This window comes from Pan paniscus, chromosome 20 (genome assembly GCF_029289425.2).
Source record: "Pan paniscus chromosome 20, NHGRI_mPanPan1-v2.0_pri, whole genome shotgun sequence".
Taxonomy (NCBI): domain Eukaryota; kingdom Metazoa; phylum Chordata; class Mammalia; order Primates; family Hominidae; genus Pan; species Pan paniscus.
The window spans coordinates 37,201,803-37,213,130 of record NC_073269.2 but is presented as its reverse complement, the minus strand read 5'-3'; positions in this window follow the sequence as shown (position 1 = coordinate 37,213,130).

The following is an 11,328-nucleotide window of genomic DNA, read 5'->3' as shown; positions in this document are numbered from 1 at the left end:
TTTTTTTAATTAGCTGGGCATGTTGTCACATGCCTGTAGTCTCCAGCTACTTGAGAGGTTGAGGCAGGATGACCACTTGAGCCCAGAATGTCAAGGCTGTAGTGAGCTATGATTGCACCACTGCACTTTAGTCTGACAGAACAGTACTCTGTCTCCAAAAAATAAGAATAAAAATAAAGTGTAAATGAAAAAAAAATCCTGTCAATTTAGATTTCTATATCCAGCAAAAATAGCTTCTGAAAGTGAGGATGAAATCAAGATAATTTCAGACAAAGAAAGTTAGGAAGTTTATTACTAGGATTCTTGCAAAAAAGAAATAGTGAATAGTATCATTCAGGCTGAAAGAAATAACAGCAAATGAAAATTTAGAATCTGTGTAAAAAATAAAGGGCATCAGAAATTGGAAATGAGTCTGTAAATATAAAAGCCTCTCTTTTATTCTCATAATTTATTTAAATTACTCATAATAAAACTAATTACTTATCACATAAATAATAACACTGTAGAGTGACCTTTAACATATATAGATAAGTAAAAAATAGGATAGCAATTGTAGGAAGGATATAAGGAGGTAAAAAAATCATATCCTGGGAAAAATATTTATTGTAAAACAGGAAGTATAAAGTATCAGAAGGGAAGTGTGAAATGTGAAGAGGTATAATATTGACTATAAATAGACTGATAATTTAAAAAACACATTTTAGTAGCCCTACATCAAGCACACAAAAATTAAGTACAAAAAAGAGAAGATGTATTAGATATCTGAAATATTTATCAAAGAATACAGGAAATAAGCAATAGAAATAATTTTATAAAACATGCTAGGGAAGTGGAAATCAAATTATAAGATGAACTTAAACCTCAACTCATCAAATAATAAAATGCAGATATACTAAGCATCCCAATGAAAATAGAGATTTTTGACTAGGAAAAAAAGTGAGATCCAACTCGATGCTAACTGTAGGAGACACATTTTAAAAATAAATAACAAGACATTGACTGTAAAAGATGGATAAGACATGCAATGCAAACAATAAGAGTAAGAAAGCTGGCGTGGCTATATGGGTATTAGAGAAGGTGGATTTCAAGACAAAGAGTAAGAGATAAATACGGGCATTAGACAATGATTAAAGGAACAATTCACTAGCAAGGTAGAACAATTTTAAATATGTATACCGTTTATCATAGGGCATCAAAATTCATAGCTGGGCACAATGGCTCACGCCTGTAATCCCAGCAATTTGGAAGGCCAAGGTAGGCAGATCACTCGAGGTCAGGAGTTCAAGACCAGCCTGGCCAACATGGTGAAACCCCATGTCTACTAAAAATGCAAAAATTAGCCAGGTGTAGTGGTGAGTGCCTGTAATCCCAGCTACTCAGGAGGCAGAGGCAAGAGAATCGCTTGAACCTGGGAGGTGGAGGTTGCAGTGAACCAAGATTGTGCCATTGCTCTGCAGTCCAGGTGACAGAGCAAGACTCTGTCTCAAAAAAAAAAAAAAAAAATTCACCAAGGAAACATTAACAGAAATAAAGGGAAAAATGGACAAAGCCACAATGATAGAAAAATTTTAACATTCCTCTCTTGGTAATTAATAAAAATATACAAACCATAGATGAAGATGTCAAAGATTAATATAACAATATCCACAATTTTTATATAATTGACATCATAGAACTACCACAAACACCTGCAGAATATGTATTATTTTCAAATGCACATGGAATGGTCACCAAAATAGCTAATATTCTAGGTCATAAAATAAATATCAGCAAAATTAATAACATTGCAGTCAGATAGAGTTGTTTTCTGACCACATGGCATTAAATTAGAAATCAATATAAATGACATATCTAGAAAATCTCTAAACATTTTGGAATAAAACAAGCTTTTTCAATAACTCAGAAGCCAGTGAAAATTACAAGATAAATTTAAAATATTTGAAGCAAATGAAGATGAAAATTTAACATTTCAAACTTTGTTGGGTGCAGGGTTCAGCTAAAGCAATACTTCAAAAAGAATGTATAGCTTGCAATATCTATTTTAGAAAAGAAAAAGGTTTAATACCAATTATTGATGTTTCTATTTTATAGACAGAAAAAGAAAATAAGCTCAAAGCAAAGAGAGGACAGAATTAATATAGATAAGAACAAACATCAATGAATGGTAAACATTCACATGGGGAAAATTAACAAAGCCGTAAGTTGGTTGTTTGAAAAAAACTTAATAAAATTAGTAAATCTCTAGCAAGACAAATTAATGAAAAAATAAAGAAAACAAATAAACAGTATTAGAGGTGCAAGTGGGGATATTAATACATATCCTGTAGAATGTTAATACATATTTAGAAGAATTTAAAATATATGCATATTTTAAAGAATAATAAGAAGCAATAATAATAGTAAGAAATAATGAGGATTATTATCATAAGGACATATTGCAATCAACTTCAGCCTGATAAGTTTAACAGTTTAGGTGAAAGAGACAAATTACTTTAAAACTACAGTATTCCAAAACTGAATTAAGGGGCAATAAAAAATTGAACAGTCTCCAATGTATTGAAAGAATTGCCTTTTCACTCTGTTGATTGTTTTTTGTTTGTTTGTTTTTTCTTAGACAGAGTTTCGCTCTGTCTCCCAGTCTGGAGTGCAGTGGATCTCTGTGCACTGCAGCCTCTGCCTCCCGGGTTCAAGCGATTCTCCTGCCTCAGCCTCCCAAGTAGCTGGTATTAGAGGCATGTGCCACCACGCCCGGCTAATTTTTGTATTTTTAGTAGAGACGGGGTTTCACCGTGTTGGCCAGGCTGGTCTCAAACTCCTGAGCTCAGGTGATCCTCCCACCTTGGCCTCCCAAAGTGCTGGGATTACAGGCCTGAGCCACCACACCCAGCCTGTTGATTGTTTCTTTTGCTGTACAAAAGCTTTTTGCTTGACTCAATTCTACCTATTACTTGCCCTTCATTCCCTGTGCTTTTGGTGTCATAGCCAAGAACTTATTGCCCAGATCAATGTCAAGAAGGTTTTTCCCTATGTTTTCTTCCAGGAGTTTCATAGTTTCAGGTCTTACAGTTGAGTCTTTAATTCATTTTTAGTTTATTTTTGTGTATGGTGTGAGATAAGGGTCCGATTTCATTACAGCAAAGGAAAAAAATAAACAGAGTGAAAGGACACTCCTAAGGGAATGGAAGAAAATATTGGCAAACTGTATATCTGATAAAAGATTAATATCCAAAATTTTAAAAGAACTCGAACAATTTAACAATAAAGACCAAATACCTGATTAAAAATGAGCTAAGGACCTAAATGGACATGTCTCCAAAGAAGACATACAAAGGGCCAACAGGTGTATGAAAAGGTGCTCAGTGTCTCTAATCATCAGGGAAATGCAAACTAAAACCACAATGAGATATCACCTGACACTTTGTTACAATGGCTGTTGTCAAAAAGACAAAAGATGACAAATGTTGATGAGGATATGGAGAAAAAGTAACTTTTGTACACCGTTGGTGTGAATGTAAATGGTACAGCCATTGTGGGAAACAGTGCAGAGTTTCCTCAAAAAACTAAAAATAACTAGAAACTAAAATAGACCTGTCGCATGACCCAGCTGTCTCACTTCTGGATATAGATCCAAAGGAAATGAAATCAGTATCTTGAAGAGATATCTGCACCCCCATGTAGCATTATTCACAATAGCCAAGATATGAAATCATCCTAAGCATACATACGTTGACACATGAATGAATAACAAATACGTGGCTGGGCACGGTAGCTCTCACCTGTAATTCCAGCCCTTTGGGAAGCTGAGGTGGGTGGATCACTGGAGACCAGCCTGGCCAACATGGTGAAACCCCTTTGCAACTAAATATACAAAAAATTAGCCAGGTGTGTTGGTGCATTCCTGTAATCCCAGATACTTTGGAGGCTGAGGCATGCATGAGAATTGTTCAAACCCAGGAGGCCGTGGTTGCAGTGAGTAGAGATCGTGCCACTGCACTCCAGCCTGGGCGACAGAGTGAGATTCTGTCTCAAATTAAAAAAAAAAAAAAAAAAGAAGAAGAGGAGAAGAAAGAAAGAAAGAAGAAAGAAATAGAAAGAAAGAAAGAGGAAAGGAAGAAAGAAAGAAAGAGAAGGAAAGAAAATGTGATACACACACACACACACACACACATACACACATTGGAGGAAGTTCTATCATTTGTGACAACATGGATGAACCTGGAGTACATTATGTTAAGTGATATAAGTCAGGTAGAGACAGACAGGCAGATACTGCATGATCTCACTTATATGTGGAACCTAAAACAGTTGAACTCGTAGGAACAGAGAGTAGAATGGTGCCTATCAGGGGTTGGGGTTGGGGGGAAATGGGGAAATGTTGGTCACAGCCCACAAAGGCTCAGTTATTTGGGATAAATAAGTCCTGGAGAGCTAATGTACAGCATGGTGACAATAGTAGATTAATCTGTATCATACACTTGAAATTTGCTAAGAGAATTAATCTTAGGTGTTTTCACCACACATGAAAAATATTTTATTGTGCGAGGTGAAGGGTATGTTAATTAGTTTGGTTGTGGGGATCATTTCATGATATATACATAGCTCAAAACATCACATTGTATACTTTAAATATATGTAATTTTTATTTGTAACATATCCCACAGTAAAGCTGGAAAAACATAAAATAATTGAATTTATCATAAAAAAAACTTCTCATACAAGAAATTCGATGTTGTGATGAGTTCACCAATGAATGCTATCACAGATTTACAAAAGAAATAACATCAATATTACACAGACTTTTTCCAAAAATATAGGAGTGACTGCTTCCTAACATATGTTATTAGGCTAGCACAATCCTGATATCAAAAGCCGACAATGCCGTTGGAAGGAAAGGAAATTACAGGTCAATATCTCTTATGAACACACAAAGCAAAATCCTCAACAAAATATTAGCAAACTGAATTCAGCACTATATGAAGACTGCATCTCAGTATTGCAAAGATGTTCCAACATGGAAAAATTAAATCAAAGCAATTTCACATATTATAGAATAAAGTAGAAAAATCATATAATAATCCCAGTAGATAGATGCAGCAAAAGAGTTTGATGAAATCCAAAACTCGTTCATGATGAAAAACATGCAGCAAATTGCAAATAGAAGGAAACCTTCTCAACCTGATCGTGGGCATCTATGAAAATCATACAGCAACCATCATTGTTAATGGTTAAAGCCGGAATGCTTTCCCCCTAAGACTGGGAATAAGACAAAGATGTTCAGTCTCCTCACTTCCCATAAATACTGTACTGGATGTCCTAGCCAATGCCATGAGGCAAAATAAATAAACAAACGAATTTAAAAATGAGAGAAATATTAAAAAAAGAAGAAATAAAAATGTATTAACAAATGTTATCCATATAGAAAATCCTAAGGATTTTATGAAAAAAACTACTAGAGCTAAAAATGAATTTAGCAACGTCACAGAATACAAGATGAATATATGAAGTTAATTATTATGAACAACAAGTATTTAGAAAATAAAATTTCAAAATGAGAAGGGAGTTAATTTGATGAAAGCTGTGTAAGATTTCTACATGGAAAGCTATAAAACATTTTTGAAAGAAATTAAGGAAGATCTAAATTAACTGAAAGACATGTCCTGTTAGTGGATGGGAAGACTAGATAGTGTTAAGATGTTCTTTGTACCCAAACTGACATATAGATTCAACAAAATTCCAAACAAAATCTCAGCAGGCTTTTTTTTTTTTTTTGGTAGGAATTAACAAAGTTACCCTAAACTGATCTGAAAATGCAAGAGACCTAACATAGCTGAAACAATCTTTAAAAAGAACGAAATTGGAGGACTCACACTTCCTGATTTCTATGGTGCTAGAAGAACTAGGTGTCTGTGTAGAAAAAAAATGAACCTCAATCCTTTGCTCACGTTGTTTTGAAGAATTAATTTGAAAGGAGTCGTAGATTCGGAGCATAATGCCTTCAACTGTAGAACTTCTAGGAGGTAGCATAGCAGAAAAACTGCAATTTAGGGGTAGACAAATATTTCTAGGAACACAAAAAGCACTAACTAAAGAAGAAAAATGACCAGTTGTACATCATCAAATTAAAATTGCTTGCCCTGCCAAAGACATTGACAAGAAAAAGAAATAACAAACCACAGACTGGGAGACAGTATTTGCAATGCACATATCTGGCAAAGACTAGTATCCAGAGTATACAAAGTTCTCTTACAACTGAATAATAGAAGGCAAACAACTAATAAATAAGAGAAGTTCTGAATAGGCATTTCACAAAAGAAGATACACAATTGGCCAATGAGTGAATGAAATGATGCTCAGTGCCATTAGTTATTGGGAAAATGCAGATTAAAATGGGATACCACTTTATATCTAAATGACTAAAATTATGACTAAACTGACTAAAAGACTAAAATTAAACAGACTGACAAGACCAAGCATTGTTAAGGATGTTGAGCAACTGGAACTTTCATATATTACTGGGGAGGGGAGGGAGTGTAAAATGGCAAAATCACTTTTGAAAACTGTCTGGCGGCTTTATGGAAAGTTAAGCATACACTCACCAAATGACTCAGCAACTCCATTCCTCTGTTTTTACCCAAGAGAAATGAAAACATATGTCCATAAAGAGACTGGTCCAGGAATGTTCCTAGCAGCTTTATTCATAATAGTTTTAAGTCTGGAAAGAACTCAAATGTCCACCAACTGGAAATGAATCAACAACTATAATACATTTAGACCACGGAATACTACTCAGCCATAAAAAGGAACAAATGCTGGATACACGCATGGATGAATCTCACTCACAGGCGGGCTAAGTGAAAGAAACAGGACAGGAAACAAATGCATTCTGTATGATTCAATTTATATTAAGTTCTAATTATATTAAAACAGAAAAAAAAAACATATCTGTAGAGATAGAAATGAGGCCAGCGGTTAACTGGAGCAGGGGGTAGGATGGAGGTCATTGACCTTAAGAGGCAAGAGGACGATTTCTGGAAAGATGGAAACATTCTATGTCTTGATCAGGGTGATGGTTGCATGAGTGTGTACTTTGTTCAAATGCCATTGACCTGTACATTTAAAATGTGTGTATTTTGCTATTTTAAACTAAACCTGCACAATGTTGATTTTTAAAATAAGTCATTTAAAATAAACATTTGAATTTCAGGATTGCCTTGGAAAGCCACATGTGGGAATACTGGGCAAGTAATCCTACTTAACCACAGCCAGGTGGAGCTGAGCTACAGCCACCCTGTTCAGATTGGAGCAGCCTCTCACCAGGCTCTCACACACCCTCCCTTTTCGTTCATTTATACTATTTGTCAGACCACTGCTTGTTGGCCTCTGCTCTTTAAAAAGCGTTCATTTATTCATTTACTTTTTTTTCAGCCAGCAATTACTCATCAAACATGTCCTCGATTCTCTGGACTGGCGGTTTCTTCTACTTGGGAGCAATCCACTCTTCATTTGAGCAGCAGGGATGGAGAGAACCCACCACATTCTTGGAGAAGGCTGTGGCATCTTACAGACGCTCCCCCAGGGTTAGCTGGCTCTAGCTCAGGGGCAGGAGGCAACCTGCTTTGGCTCCCTTGGAATAAGGGAGATAAGCCAAGAAGGAGGTGAAATTTCCCTTTATTCTGACCATCCCTGATTCTTAGGCCTTTTCCCCAAGACCAGCTCTAGGGCAGAGGAGCCTGTGACTGAGAGCATTACAGATACCCAATCAGGGCATATAAATCAGGGTCTGGAATTAAAGAAAAGTGGGATTTTTATAAAATGGATCATCATTGTATGGCTTTGGTGATATAAATCAGTCAGGTGTAGCTAAAGTGTGAAGTGAATACCCTTAAATCAAAACATTTTCCTTAGGAATTCCTAGGCACGACTTGTGAAGCTGCTATAGGATCCGTAAGCTCCGGTTGGAGTTATGTAAATCCATTTCCTCCCCTATAAAGCAGCTGAATGTTTTAACTAAATCTAATTCTTAAAATAATGATTTCTGAATCAAAACTTTGCTGGGAAGATTTACAGGCAAGTTTTATAAATCAGAGGCAAGATATATAACAACTCAGATAGTGAGAAGTGCAGATTTATAAATCCAACTTGTAAATCAGGAGAAAAAACATCATGTTTTACACTAAATAATATTTTTACAAATGGCACCTCATACATCATGCAATTGCCACAAATCTTTCACAGTGGAGTCAGGCTACATAATACGAGGCTGAATCACAAAGGAAATTGAGGCCTGGGTGGTGAAGTCGGGATCGGGGCATGTGGGTTTGGAAAAATGCTCCTGTAAGCACCTAATCAATGTAGATCATCCAGGGGGTTGGCATCAGACTCAGGTATGTTTGTAATTCCCCTCGGCCTCCTGAGAGCTGAAAGTGTGGGAGAATCACATCACCATGCCACCATCCTGGTCTCAGTTTTCTTTCTCTATGAATCCCAGGCAATAATCCTTTTGCCAATGGATTGTTGTGAGCTTTAAATGAGATGCTATCTGTATAGCACTTAGCTTGGGGTCTGGAAAATACCAAGTGCTTAATAAATGTCAGTTTTCTATTAATATATTATCATCTGCATTATTATTGTGATCATCCTCATTATTATTATTTTTAGTCCATATGACTTTTCCGTCCCATGACTCATAAAACAAGCAGTGATGGGGGCCAGCGGCGGTGGCTCATGCCTGTAATCCCAGCACTTTGGGAGGCCGAGGCTGGAGGATCACGAGGTCAGGAGATGGAGACCATCCTGGCTAACAAGGTGAAACCCCGTCTCTACTAAAAATACAAAAAAATTAGCCGCGCGTGGTGGCAGGAGCCTGTAGACCCAGCTACTTGGGAGGCTGAGGCAGGAGAATGGCATGAACCCGGGAGGCGGAGCTTGCAGTGAGCCAAGATTGGGCCACTGCACTCCAGCCTGGGCAACAGAGCAAGACTCCGTCTCAAAAAAAAAAAAAAAAAAAAAAGCAGTGATGGGAAGCAGGGGTAGTGATGGGGCTGCTGACTCCAGGACCGTGGCCCTGAGAGGTGGGTTGTCTTCTCCTAGCTCAGCTGCATTTAGGTCTGACCACTTTCCCCAGCAATTCCCCAATTTTTGGCTGTAAGAATTTCCCCGAAAAAGCTTCCTGAAGACCATTTTTTGATACCTGACTTCTCTGCAGGATTTAAATAAAAGTTAATGTTTTTAAGAATCTTGTTACAAAAAGTAATACATTTTTATTGCAGAATATTTGAGGAATAATGAAAATCACCAATACTTTTGCCGCCCAGAGATAATCACTGATAACTTTTTGGTTATCCTCTTAAAGTCTTTTTCTATGCATATATTTACATACATACATTTTTTAAAAACAAAAAAATGAAATGTACAGATGGGTTTGCAACTTTTTCCCCCATTTAACTATATATTGTGAACCTTTTCTGAAGTCACTACATAATTCTCAGTATGATTTTTTTACGACCTTGGATTATAATGCACCATACTTTATTTAAGCAGCTGCATATTTTCAGACGTTTATTTTGTTTTTAATTTTTTGCTTTTATAAACAACCTTCCAGGGAACATTTTTAAATAAATTTCTGCAGTTATTTATGATTATTTTCTGAGGATAAATTCCTAGAAGAGGAATTGCTGGGTAAATGAACTACACATATTTTAAAGAATTTTGCCAAGTTACCCTCTAGAACAATTGTATCACTTTAGGATCATCCTAGCAATCTGTGGGTGCCCATTTTCCCAGGCTCTACATAATCTTTTCTTTTTTAGAAAATGTCAGTGTAATAGCTGAAAAATCGTGTTTCACTATTGTTTCAGTTTGCACATCTTTGACAGCTTGCAAAGTTAAATATTTTTCATATTTTTGCTGTTAGTACTTCCTTTGTGAATTTTCTAATCATGTCTTTTGTCCACATTGACATTTCAGAGACTTAAGAATGTAAACCCTTTGTTACATACATTGCAAGTTTCTTTTTCCAGTTTCCTATTTGCTCTTAGATATAGTTATGGCAGAATATTTGAATTTACATGTGATCAATTTCATCAAGATTTTACTTTATGGTAATACACTACCTAAAAGATTTTCCCATTATAAGATCAGATAAACATGCACCTATATTTCCTTCTAGTTCATTTGTATACGTATTTTTAAATTTATAATCCGCTTGACATTTATTTTAGGATGTGGTGTGAAGCAGTGATGAATCAATTTATCTTTAGTGTTTCGCAGTTGTCCCCGCATCATTTCCCCCAGAGACTTGAAAAAGCTCTCCTATTACGGAATAGATTCTTAGTGTTCTTTCTACCTGCCCATCCTTGGTCCAATAACATTCTATTTTAATTGTCGTAGTTTTAGAATCTATCTTAATGTCCGTGCAAATGTTTCTAATCTTTCTGTTTGATCAAACTTTACTTGATTATTTTATTCATTTATTCTTCCAGACAACATTTATAATCATTTTGTCAGGTTTCAAAGAAAACTTTATTAAAATTTGGATTGGAATTATAATAGACTTATATACAAAGTGAGGCAATGGCCCCCTTACAATGTTTAGTCTTCTCTTTCAGGAACATGCATGCACCCCTCTAATTTTACCCTTCTCATATCTTCTTCTATAAAACTCCCTTCTAAAACCACTGGGTCAGGACAGCATCCCAATCAGGTAGGACTAATATTACTGGACTCAGTTTCAATCAAATTTGGAACCCACAGGTCTGTTTTGAGGAAGGAGGAGATGGAGAGAGGTTAGGATCTAAGATTAGAGTGGCGAGGTAGTGCATGCCCCTCCTTTGAGAACACTCACTTCCAGGAAGGTTCTGTAGGAAACTTCAAATACCAGGGTCTACGAATGACCCTGCAGTCACTGACCCATGTACAATCCTTCTGTGCAGGCTCTGCTTAACATCCTGGCAGCATCGGTAGAGATTTTTATTTAAAATCTGAACACCACTCTCTGCAATCTGCCCATGGGAAGGTGCTAGTAACCTTCAGTGTTCAAATATCCCAGCTCAAGGAAGAAAGTTTGACCCTAAGCTTCTGATTGAAACACAATAAAGCAAATAATGATTGAAAAATAAGACACATATTCTTGGGAACCAGGCTAATATTGTCTCTAATAATTTTTTTTTTTTTTTTTTTTTAGACAGGGTTTCACTCTGTCACTCAGGCTGGAGTACAGTGGTGTGATCTCAACTCACCATAACCTCTGCCTTCGGGGCTCATGTGATCCTCCCACCTCAGCCTCTGGAGTAGCTGGGACTGCAGGCACACACCACCATGCCTAGCTAA